Source organism: Prionailurus viverrinus, chromosome X, assembly GCF_022837055.1.
Source record: "Prionailurus viverrinus isolate Anna chromosome X, UM_Priviv_1.0, whole genome shotgun sequence".
In the NCBI taxonomy this organism is placed as follows: domain Eukaryota; kingdom Metazoa; phylum Chordata; class Mammalia; order Carnivora; family Felidae; genus Prionailurus; species Prionailurus viverrinus.
In genome coordinates this window covers 55815184-55827332 of record NC_062579.1, presented here as the reverse complement: position 1 = coordinate 55827332, position 12149 = coordinate 55815184, and the positions used below count along the sequence as shown (strand labels likewise).

At 38.0% G+C, this 12149-nt stretch overlaps 1 protein-coding gene and 1 pseudogene across 1 annotated transcript in view; one reads left to right on the top strand and one right to left on the bottom strand.

Annotated features, from left to right (window-relative positions):
* The window catches only part of MAGT1 (magnesium transporter 1), a 59638-nt gene that overhangs the window by 22575 nt on the left and 24914 nt on the right, over window positions 1–12149 (top strand). The gene's annotated exons all lie outside the window — the stretch shown is intronic.
* LOC125157994 (uncharacterized) lies at window positions 740–829 on the bottom strand (annotated as a pseudogene).

Sequence of the window (12149 nt, the reverse complement as noted above, 5' to 3'; positions counted from 1 at the left end):
ATAGTTGCTGCCTCAATGTGTCCACGGGACAAGGTGAGCTCAAGGTCCTCCTACTCCTTCATCTTCCCTTGGCCACAAAAAGTTTTATTTTTTTTTTTAATTTTTTTTCAACGTTTTTTATTTATTTTTGGGACAGAGAGAGACAGAGCATGAACGGGGGAGGGGCAGAGAGAGAGGGAGACACAGAATCGGAAACAGGGTCCAGGCTCTGAGCCATCAGCCCAGAGCCTGATGCGGGGCTCGAACTCACGGACCGCGAGATCGTGACCTGGTTGAAGTCGGAGGCTTAACCGACTGTGCCACCCAGGCGCCCCACACAAAAAGTTTTAAATATTTATTTATTTTGAAAGAATGAGAGTGAGTGAGTTGGGGGGAGGGGCAGAGAGAGAGGGAGAAGGGGAATCCCAAGCAGGCTCCACACTGTCAGCACAGAGCCCAGTGCAGGGCTCTTTCCCGTGAACCCTGAGATCATGACCTGAGCCAAAACCAAGAATCCAATGCTTAATCAACTGAGCCACCCAGGTGCCCTGGACACAAGTAATTTTAAATAGGACTTGTCTTATGTGATATCTAAAGTAGTGAGATAAAAGGTGAACTTGAGCTAGCCATGAAATGTAATGGTCCGTGCTATTAGAATATGGAAAATGAGTAGTAATCAAGTAGGTTTTGTAGTTTTTTATTGTGTTAAGCTATATATAATACAAAAAGTTATCATTTTAACCAGTTTTTCTTTCTTTTCTTAAACATGGAATGCTTCATGAATTTGTCATCCTTGTGCAGGGGCCCTGCTAATATTCTCTGTATCATTCTAATTATAGTACTGACCAGTTTTAACTCTACAATTTATCAAGTAATTTTTTAAATCAGTGTGAATACCACCATTGTGCCACCATTATGTAATAGTGAAGTTCTTAGTAGAACTAGGTACCTGTCTACCCTCTTGCTTCCTGACTTAGTGGAAAATCTCCTTATTCCTGTTCAAAGCTTAACCCTTTTCCTGTGCTTTGAATCCCATACCCATTAGCTCTATTAATCATGACCTCTTGCACCTGTATTTTTTTCACCTGTATTTAAAAAAAAAAAAGTTTTTTAAGTTTATTTATTTTGAGAGACAGAGCGGAGGAGGGGCAGAGAGAGAGGGAGAGAGAGAATCCCAGGCAGGCTCCATGCTTCCAGTGCGGAGCCTGATCCAGGGCTTGAACTCACAAACCATGAGATCATGACCTGAGCCAAAACCAAGAGTTGGACACTTAACCGACTGAACCACCTAGGCATTCCAGCACCTGTACTTTTTAAAATTAAGACTTAAAAAAAGTTTTTTTAGGGGCGCCTGGGTGGCTCAATCGGTTAAGCAGCCGACTTCGGCTCGGGTCACGATCTCATGGTCCGTGAGTTCGAGCCCCGCGTCGGGCTCTGTGCTGACAGCTCAGAGCCTGGAGCCTGTTTCAGATTCTGTGTCTCCCTCTCTCTCGGACCCTCCCCCGTTCATGCTCTGTCTCTCTCTGTCTCAAAAATAAATAAACGTTAAAAAAAACTAAAAAAAAAAAGTTTTTTTAATGTTTTATTTATTCTTGAGAGAGAGACAGACAGAGAGACAGAGCATGAGTGAGGGAGGGGCAGAGTGAGAGAGGAACACAGAATTTGAAGCAGGCTCCAGGTTCTGAGCTGTTAGCACAGAGAGTCTGATGCCGGGCTAGAACTCACAAGCCATGAGATCATGACCTGAGCCAAAGTCAGACGCCCAACCAACTGAGCCACCCAGGCACCCCAAGGCTGTTTGAAGAGCAGCTTAAGGTTCACAAAAGAATTGAGGGGCATATAAGGAGATTTCCCTTATATCCCCTCCCCTCACACATGGGTAGCCTCTCTCATTGTCAACATTCCCCACCAGAGTAGTACATTTGTTATAGTTGATGACCCTGCATTGACACATTATAAACACCCAAAGTACATAGTTTACATCAGGATTCACTCATGATCTTGTACATTCTATTGGCTTAGACAAATGTATAATGATATGTATCCATCAGTATGGTATTATAAAGAGTATTTTCACCACCCTAATAATCCTCCATACTCTGCCAATTCATCCCTCCCCCCATCCCTTGGTAACTACTGATGTTTTTACCATTTCCATATTTTGCCTTTTCCAGAATGTCATATAACTAGAATCATACAGTATGTAAACTTTTCAGATTGACTTCTTTTACCTAGTAATATGTATTTAAAGTTTCTCCATGTCCTTTCATAGCTTGATGGTTCATTTTTTTATAGTGCTCATAGTGCTCATAGAATAATATTCTATTGTCTGGATGTACCAGAGTTTCTTTATTCATTCATGTATTGAAAGACATCTTAATTGCCTCCAGGTTTTAGCAATTAAGAATAAAACTCCTGTAAACATCCATGTGCAGGTTTTTGTACAGACATTAAGTTTTCAGCTCCTTTGGGTAAATACCAAGGAGTGTGATTGCTGGATCATATGGTAAGAACATGCTTAGTTTTGTAAGAAACTGCCAGTCTTTCAAAGTGGCTGTATCATTTTTCATTTCTGACAGCAATAAATGAGAGTCTCCATTGTTCCACATAGTCATCAGTATTTGGTGTTGTCAAGTGTTCTGCATTTTGGCCATTCTAATAGTTGTATAGTGGTATCTTACTGTTTTAATTTGCATTTCCCTGATGACATATCACGTAGAGCATCTTTTCAAATGTTTATTTGCCATTCATACATCTTCTTTGATAAGGACTTTGGCCCATTTTTTCTTAAAGTAGGCTTCATGACCCATATGGAGCCCAATGTGGGGCTTCAACTCATGACACTGAGATCAAGACCTGACCTGAGATTGAGTCAGAAGCTGAACTAAGTGATCTGGGTGCGCCATGGCCTATTTTTAAATCGGCTCATTTGTTCTCTTATTGTTGAATTTTAAGAGTTCTTTGTATATCTTAGAGAACAGTCATTTATCAGATGAGTGTATTGCAATTTTTTTTCTCCCAATCTGTGTGTCATCTTGTTTTCTGGACTCTTTTTCACCAAGCAGAAGATTTTAATTTTAATGAAGTACAATTTATGAGTTATATCCATCATAGATAATGTCTTTGGTGTCATATCTAAGAAGTCATCACTATATCCACGGTCATGTAGGTTTTCTCCTATGTTACCTTCTAGGAGTTTTATATTTTTTCCTTTTACATTTAGGCCTTTGATCCATTTTTAATTAATTTTTGTGAAAAGCATAAAGTCCACGTTTAGATTAGGTGGATTATTTATTTATTTTGCTCATGGACATCCAGTTGTTTTAACACCATTTGTTGAAAAGACTGTCCTTTCTCCTTGTAACTGCCTTTCTCTTTTGTCAAAGATCAGTTTTATGTGGGTCTATTTCTGGGCTCTCTGTTCTGTACCATTGATCTATGTGCTTTTTGGCTAATACAACAGTCTTGATTACCATAGCTTGAAGCTGAGTAGTGACAGTCCTCCAACTTTGTTCTCCTTCAACATTGTGTTGGTTATTCTGAGTCTTTTTTGTCTCCATATAAACATTAGAATAACTTTGTCAATATCCACAAAATTAATTGCTGGGATTTTGACTGAGACTGTATTGAATCCATAGATGAAGTTGAGAAGACATTTTGACAATATTGAGTCTTCCTATCCATGAACATGAAATATCTCTCCATTTTGCTAGTTCTTCTTTGATTTCTTTCATCAGAGTTTTGTAGTTTTCCTCATATTGGTTTTGTACATATTTTGTTAAATTTATACTTAAATATTTCATTGGGGGATGCTAATATAAATGGTATTTTTAAATTTTTTAATATTTTATTTTTTAATTTTTTTAATGTTTTTATTTTTGAGAGAGAGAGAGAGAGAGAGAAAGAGTGAGAGTGAGGGAGGGACAGAGAGAAAGGGAGACATAGAATCCAAGGCAGGCTTCTGGCTCTGAGCTGTCAGCACAGAGCCTGATGCGGGGCTTGAACTCATGAACTGTGAGATTATGTTCTGAGCCAAAGTCAGATGCTCAACCAACTGAGCCACCCAGGCGCCCATTTCATTTATTTTTGAGAGAGAGAGAGAGGGCAAGTGGGTCAGAGACAGAGGACAGAGGATTCAAAGCAGGCTCTGCACTGACAGCAGCGAGCCTGATGTGGCGCTCAAACCTGTGAATTCTGAGATCTTGACCTGAGCCAAACTCGGATGCTCAAACCAACGAGTCACCTAGGCTCCCCTTTAATATTTCTTTAATGTTTATTTTGTTTTTGAGAGAGAGAGAGAGAAAGAGCATAAGCAAGGGAGTAAAAAGAGGGAGACACAGAATCCAAAGCAGGCTCCAGGCTCAGAGCTGTCAGCGCAGAGCCCAATGCGGGGCTTGAGCCCATGAACTGTGAGATCGTTATGTGAGCCGAAGTCAGGTACTTAACTGACTGAGCCACCCAGGTACCCTGTATTGTTTTTTATGTCAAATTTCTCTTGTTCATTGCTGGTATATATGGAAGCAGTTGACTTTTGTATATTAAACTTGTAATCTGCAACCTTTCTGTAATCGATTATTAGTTACAGGAGTTATTTTGGTCGGTTCTTTTGGATCTTCTACATAGATGATCCTGTCATCCGTAAACAAAGACAATTTTTTCCTTCCTTCCCAATCTATATGCCTTTTATTTCCTCTTTTATCTTATTGCATTATTACATTAGTTAGAACTTCTAGGATGATGTTGAAAAGGATTGGTTACAAAGGCCATTCTTGTACCTAATCTTACTAGGAAAGCTTTGAGTTTCTCATCATTAAGTATAATGTTATGGCACCAAAACAGACACTCAGATCAATGGAACAGAAGAGGGAACCCTGAAATGGACCCATAAATATATGGCCAACTAACCTTTAACAAAGCAGGAAAGAATAGCCAATGGAATAAAGACAGTCTCTTCAGCAAGTGGTGCTGGGAAAACTAGACAGCGACATGCAGAAGAATGAACCTGGACCACTTTTTTACACCATACACAAAAATAAACTCAAAATGGATGAAAGACCTCAATGTAAGACAGGAAGCCATCAAAATATTCAAGGAAAAAGCAGGCAAAAAACTCTTTGATCTTGGCCACAGTATCTTCTTACTCAACACATATCTGGAGGCAAGGGAAACAAAAGCAAAAATGAACTATTGGGACCTCATCAAAATAAAAATTAGTGAGAGAAAGACAAATATATTGACTTCACTCATATGAGGACTTTAAGAGACAAAACAGATGAACATAAGGGAAGGTAAACAAAACTAATATAAAAACAGGGAGGAGGACAAAGCGTAAGAGACTCATGGAGAACAAACAGAGGGTACTGGAGGGGTTGTGGGAGCAGGGATGGGCTAGATGGGTAATATACTCCTGAAATCATTATTGCACTATATGCTAACTAATTTGGATGTAAATTAAAAAAAAAAATATGGGCGCCTGGGTGTCTCAGTCAGTTAAGCATCTGACTTCAGCTCGGTCATGATCTCACAGTTTGAGATTTCGAGCCCCGCGTCGGCCTCTGTGCTGACAGCTCAGAGCCTGGAGCCTACTTCAGATTCTCTCTCTCTCTCTCTCTCTCTCTCTCTCTCTCTCTCAAAAATAAATGAACATTAAAAAAAAGATTAAAAAAATAAAATTAATAAAAAAATGTAACATTATCAGAAGGAAAAAAAAGTATAATGTTATTTGTAGGATTTTTGTAGGCATTTTTATCAAGTTGAGGAAGCTGCCCTCTAAGTTTACTAAGAGATTTTATCATGAATAAGTTTGGATTTTGTCAAATGCTTTTCCTGTATCTATTGATAAGATCATGTGATTCTTTTTAGCCTATTGTTATGATAAATTGCATTATTTTTTATTTTAATTTCAATATAGTTAACATACACTGTTATATTAGTTTCAGGTGTGCAATATAGTGATTCAGCAATTCCATACAACACCCAGTGCTTTTGAGAAGTCTACTCCTTAGTTTCCATCACCTATTCCACCCATCCCCCACACCCACCACCCCTCTGGTAACCATCAGTTTGTTCTCTATAGTTAAGAGTCTGTTTCTTGGTTTGTCTCTCTTTTTTTCCTTTGCTCATTTGTTTTGTTTCTTGAGTGAAATCATATGATATTTGTCTTTGTCTGAATGATTTATTTCACTTACATTATGCTCTCTCACTCCATTCATGTCATTGCAACTGACAAGATTTCATTCTTTTATATGGCTGAATAATATTCCAATGTGTGTGTGTGTGTGTGTGTGTGTGTGTGTGTATACCATATATATATACCGCATCTTCTTCATCCATTTGTCTATTAGTTGGACCCTTGGGCTGCTTCGATAACTTGGCTGTTGTGAATAATGCTGCCGAAGACAAAGGGCACTTGTGTCCCTTTGAATTGGTATTTTTGTATTTTTTGGGTAAATACCCAGTAGTGCAGTTATTGGATTATAGTGTAGTTCTATTTTTAACTTTTTTAGGAATCTCCGTACTGTTTTTCACAGTGGCTGTACCAATTTGCACTCCCATTAACAGTGCAGGATTCCTTTCTCTCCAAATCCTCACCAATACTTGTTGTTTCTTTGTATTAATTAATTTTTGAATATTGAACCACCCTTGCATACTTGGTTTAAATTTTTCTTGGTTGTGGTGTATAATTCTTTGTGTACATTAATGATTTAATTTGTTCATATATTTTTTTATGTTTATTTATTTTGAGAGAGAGAGAGACAGAGCGTGAGTGGTGGAGGGGCAGAAAGAGAGGGGGAGACACAGAATCAGAAGCTGGCTCTAGTCTCCGAGCTGTCAACTTGAATTCACAAACTGCAAGATCATGACCTGAGCTGAAGTCAGACCTTAACCAACTGAGCCACCCAGGCGCCCCAATTTGTTCATATTTTGGTTAGAGTTCTTGTATCCACGTTCATGAGAGACATTGATGTGTGGTTTTCTTATAATGTCTTTGTTTTGGGTATGAAGATAAAAGATATGCTTTATCTTCTGAAAGAGATTGTAGAAATTGGTATAATGCCTTTATATGTTTGGTAGAATTCACTGTTGAACTCATCTGAACCTGGTGCTCTCTATTTTGGAAGGTTATTATTATCGATTCCATTTCCTTAATAGGTATGAGCCTATTCAGATTGTTTATTTTGTGTGTGTGAGTTTTGGCAAATTATGTCTTTCAAAGAACTGGTCCATTGCATATAGGTTATCAAATTTGTTGATAGTTTTTTTTTTTTTACTATCCTTTTAATGTCCATAGGATCTGTAGTGATAATCTCTTTCATATCTTAGTATTATGTGTCTTCTCTCTTTTTTTTTTTTTTGAGAGAGAGAGAGAGAGGGCACAGTGAGCGAAGTACAGAGAGAGGGGGAAAGAGAGAGAGACAAGCAGGGCTCACCTGAAGTGGGGCTCATGATTTTTTTTTTTTTTTTTTTTTTTTTTTTTTTACCCAGAGTGGGGCACAAGCTCACTGGATGCGGGACTCAAACTCACGAACTGTGAGATCATGACCTGAGCCGAAGTCAGATGCTTAACTGAGCCACCCAGGCACCCTCTCGTTTTTTCTTAATTTGGCCAGACACTTATCTATTTCTTTGATCTCTTCAAAGAACAAGCTTTTGGTTTCATTGATTTTTCTCTATTGACTATTTTGAATTTCATTGGTTTCTGCTCTAATTCTTTTAATCTATTTTCTTCTACTAAATTTGGATTTAATTTGCTCTTCTTTTTTTGGTTTTGTAAAGGGGAAACTTAGATTATTGGTTTTAGATATTTTCAACGTTTTTTTTAATTTATTTTTGGGACAGAGAGAGACAGAGCATGAACGGGGGAGGGGCAGAGAGAGAGAGGGAGACACAGAATCGGAAACAGGCTCCAGGCTCCGAGCCATCAGCCCAGAGCCTGACGCGGGGCTCGAACTCACGGATCGCGAGATCGTGACCTGGCTGAAGAGGGACGCTTAACCGACTGCGCCACCCAGGCGCCCCGGTTTTAGATATTTTTTCTCATTATACATTCAATGTTATAAATTTTCCTCTAACCATTGTTTTTGCTCTATCCCACAGATTTTGGTAAGTTGTGTTTCCATTTTCATTTAGTTCAAAATATTTTTTAAAGTTTATCTATTTGAGACAGACAGAGACAGCACAAGCAGGGAAACGACAGAGAGAGGTTAGAGAATCCCACGCACGCTCCATGCTGCTAGTGCAGAGCCCAACCTATGAGATCATGACCTGAGCCAAAATCAAGGGTTGGACACTTAACTGACTGAGCCGCCCAGGCACCCCTAGTTCAAAATATTTTTATATTTTTCTTGAGATTTCTTCTTTGACCAAGTGTTAATTAGAAATGTATCATTTAATTTTCACATATTTGGGGATTTTCTAGTTCTTTTTCTGTTATTGATTTCTAGTTTAATTACATTGTTGTCTAAGGGCAAACATTGTATGATTTATACTCTTTAAATTTGTTAGGGTGTGTTTTATAGCCCAGAATGTGGTCTGTCTTGGTGAGTGATCCATGTGAGCTTGAGAAGAATGTATATTTTCCTTTTTTGGATGAAGTAGTCTATAGATGTCAATTATATCCAGTTGATTGATGATGTCTGCCTTAATGCCCCTTACCCATTTAGCTCATCCCCCCACCCACAGCCACTCCAGCAACCCTCAGTTTGTTTTCTGTATTTAAGAGTCTCTTATGTTTTGTCCCCCTCCCTGTTTTTATATTATTTTTGTTTCCCTTCCCTTATGTTCATCTGTTTGGGATCTTAAATTCCACATAATGAGTGCAGTTATCTGATATTTGTCTTTCTCTGACTGACTTCACTTAGCACAATACCCTCTAATTCCATCCACATTGTTGCAAATGGCAAGATTTCATTCTTTTTAATTGCCGAGCAATACTCCATTGTAAATATGTATCACATCTTTATCCATTCATCTGTCGATGGACATCTGGGCTCTTTCCATACTTTGGCTATCATCAATAGCGCTGCTATAAACATTGCGGTGTATGTGCCCCTTTGAAACAGCACACCTATATCCCTCCGATACATACCTAGTAGTGCCAATTGCTGGGTTGTAGGGTAGTTCTATTTTTAACTTTTTGAGGCACTTCCATACTGCCTTCCAGAGTGGCTGCACCAGTTTGCATTCCCATAGTTTGGGAAAATTCTCAATCATTACTGTTTTAAATATTTTTTCTGTTCCTTTCTTTCTTCTTCTTCTGGTATTCCCATTGTGTGTATGTTACATCTTTTGTAGTAGTTGACCTATAGTCCTGTTCTTTTTAGTTTTTATTCTCTGCTTTTCAGTTTTCAAGGATTCTGTTCATATATCCTCTAGCTTAGAGATTTTTTTTCTCAGCCATGTCTAGTGTACTAATAAGCTCATCAAAGGCGTTTTTGTTTCTGTTATAGTGTTTTTCATCTCTAGCAATACTTTTTGGTTCTTTCTTAGGATTTCTATCTCCCTGCTTACATTGCCCAAATGTTTTTACATGCTGTCTAATTTATCCATTAGAGTTATTAGCATATTAATCATAGATTTAAAAAATGCCCTGTCTGATAATTCCACCATCCTTGCCATGTCTAGTTATGATACTTGGCTCTGTGTCTTCAAATTGTTTTTTTTTATTTTAACTTTTGATATGCCTTGTAATTTTTTCTTCATACCATACATGATGTACTGGTTAAAATGAGCTGTGGTAAAGTGGCCTTTAGTAATATGGTGGTGAGGAGGAATGGGTACATTTTATGGTCCTATGGTTAGGTCTCAGTCTTTTAGTGAGACTATACCCCCTGGACTATGAACTTCACAAGAGTTTTTCAGGTTTTTTTCTCCCCTGTTAGGGGGCAGAATGGCATCTTCTTTCATTTGAACTAATACAGTAGCCTTTCAAATGGTTTACTTACCATCCATATAGTACTCTATCCCTATTACCTGCTATAACAGTTTCCAGAGGTTTTTCAGGAAAGTATTAGTAAGAATCATTGGGAAAAATTAGATTTGGGAAACTTGAAGGTAAACAAAATTAAATTTTATTTTTGACTTCAGTGTATCATGAACTATGAAGGATCTGAGGGATTTACTCTACTTACAATTGTGCTAATAAGTTAGCCTGCCATGGGTTCATAGATATTGGCAGAAAAAAATGATATTCCTGGGTCAGAGTTAAAGAACTTTATTTATTTATTTTTGAATTTTTTTAATGTTTATTTATTTTTGAGAGAGAGACAGAGCATGAGTGAGGGAGGGGGCTGAGGGAGAGAGGGAGACACAAAATTCAAAGCAGGCTCCAGGCTCTGAGCTGTCAGCACAGACCCCAACATGGGGTTCAAACTCACTAGCAATGAGATCATGACCTGAGCGGAAGTCAGATGCTTAACCAACTGAACCACACAGGCACCCCAGGACTTTATTATTCACAGCAACAACGGTCTCTAAATTATCTCCAAAGCACTTTCTTGTACTGTTTCCCCAAGCCCCACTTCCCATGGAACAATGCAGAGAAGGCCAGTGGTTTGCATAATGGGAGAATATCTCCAAGCTTTGGGAAACCCAAATCTTTTATAAGGGTAGAAAGCATGCATGTTCTTTGCTTTGGAGGGGGTCTATCTCTGAGTTTTAAGGGTATACAAATATGCTTGGGCAAATCATCCACAACAAGGGCAGTCAGGTCCTCTGCATGCAATGTATACAGAAATACAAGAAACCTATGAGAATTGTCTCCGAACACAGGACTTCTCATAGACTTTAACATGCTGATATGTTACTCTTTCAGTTCCAACAGTGGGCTGTGATATGCAGAATTTCCCAAATTATTGGACTGTTTAATGGAGGATTTTGGTTAGATTCTATGGAACATACTTTTGGAAATAGTAGCATATAGACTAAAGCCAAAATTCCTTAGTCTTCCATTCATGCCCTCTTTACTCTAAACACATAACTACCTTTCTCATATTTATATTATGTCATACCCTGTCTTGTTTCAGCATCGTTGTTTGCTTCCTACAACATGAAATATCCTTGCTCTCTTTTTCTCCCCTCTTAAAATTCTATTTACCCTTAAAGCCTCATTTCAGATACTCCCTTGCAGCCTTTTCAAATCCTCCAGATGAAATGTAAGTCATCCCTTTTCTTGTGTCGCCATACTATTTTCCTTATATTTCTATCCTACGTGTATCCACGTTCTACATTATAGTAGAATTAGTCCTAGAGTTGTTTGACAGTCCCCCTTAGAATATAGTTACTTACTTAAGAGCAGACCCAACATCCTGTAGCTATTGTATTAATCACATAATAGATGTTCAGTAAGTAGTAAATAGCTTAATGTTCCCATTTTAAAGTATGTCATTGTGTCATTCTAGTCACAGATCAATAACTCAAAATTAGTACATTTATAAAATGCTATAACCTAAAAGATTAGTGCATTTAGGCTTTATTAGAGCAAAGGAAACAATCTCTAGAGTTTAAGAAATTGCTTTCTAATTGTCTACTATTCAAGCTGGGATTGTTTTAGAAATTAAAAATTGTAATTCCATTTATTTTATTTATTTATTTATTTATTTAATTTTTTTTCTTAATGTTTTTTTAAATTTATTTTTGAGACAGAGAGAGACAGAACATGAGCGGGGAAGGGGCAGAGAGAGAGGAAGACACAGAATCCGAAGCAGGCTCCAGGCTCTGAGCCGTCAGCACAGAGCCCGATGCGGGGCTCGAACTCACTGATTGTGAGATCATGACCTGAGCTGAAGTCGGACGCTCAACCGACTGAGCCACCCAGGCGCCCCGCATTTATTTTAACAATATACACAAAGACTTTTTGTTAGTGATTTGTAAAGATAAAAAACTAATTTTCTTTTACATCAGATAGCTTTCATATTGATGCTCATTTTATTTTTTTACTTTTTTCGATGCTCATTTTAGGGCTATATTTAGAGTTGGTGGTATAAGGATAGAAGTATGTCCATCTGTGGAAGAAATTTAAATCTTTCTCCAAATAGTAGTGTCACTTGCCACTATAAGTGGAAAAATATATATAACATATAATGTACTATCTTTACCAATCTTTTTTTTCTTTTTTCAAAGTTTATTTATTTTTGGGACAGAGAGAGACAGAGCATGAACGGGGGAGGGGC